This window comes from Arachis ipaensis, chromosome B04 (assembly GCF_000816755.2).
Source record: "Arachis ipaensis cultivar K30076 chromosome B04, Araip1.1, whole genome shotgun sequence".
Classification (NCBI taxonomy): Eukaryota; Viridiplantae; Streptophyta; class Magnoliopsida; order Fabales; family Fabaceae; genus Arachis; species Arachis ipaensis.
Window position 1 is genome coordinate 125,570,351 of NC_029788.2, and position 621 is coordinate 125,570,971.

Here is a 621-nt window from a genome sequence, read left to right on the forward strand (position 1 = left end):
TAAAGAAGAACAAAAAAAATTTTTAAATATTAAAAATTTAAGTTTTTTTACAATTTTTGAAATTTTAAGAACAAAATGTATAGTTATTTTTTGCTAATTTTTCGTGCAATTATTGTGGATAAGTGACATCCAGCCTGCCGCTTTTGTAACTTACACTTATATATTCTTCGTTTGGATTTTTCTGATTGATTTTTTTTTCTTTTTTGTTGTTGTTGTTTTCTTTGGTAACTATTTTACATTTTTACTTATAATAAATGATTAAATGGTGTATGAGAATCAGAGAATCTACACTTTGGCCGATTCTTAACTTAATTTTTGGTTGATTATTCAACATTTAAGTTTCCCCATTGAGATTCACATTCTTCCACTATCAGCAACTTCAAAATCCTGGATAGATAAAAGTTTGTGTTAACAATTATATTAATCTTCTTATCTATAATTTTTAGAAGTTTATGTGAGTTCTGAATTTATTAAGTTGTAGTTATATATGATTATTAGCCTTTCATTTGACTAACCCTCAATTTGACTAAACTAATAATTATGTGACTACAGCTTCATAAACTTTACACAACTTCTAATAATTATAGATAATAATATTGATTTAATTGCTAACAGTTGCTT

The 621-nt window shown here is 24.6% G+C and overlaps 1 long non-coding RNA gene across 1 annotated transcript in view; it reads left to right on the top strand.

The window, feature by feature from the left end:
- LOC110271320 overlaps positions 1 to 621 on the top strand; it is a 9,279-nt gene that overhangs the window by 2,200 nt on the left and 6,458 nt on the right. The window lies entirely within an intron of this gene.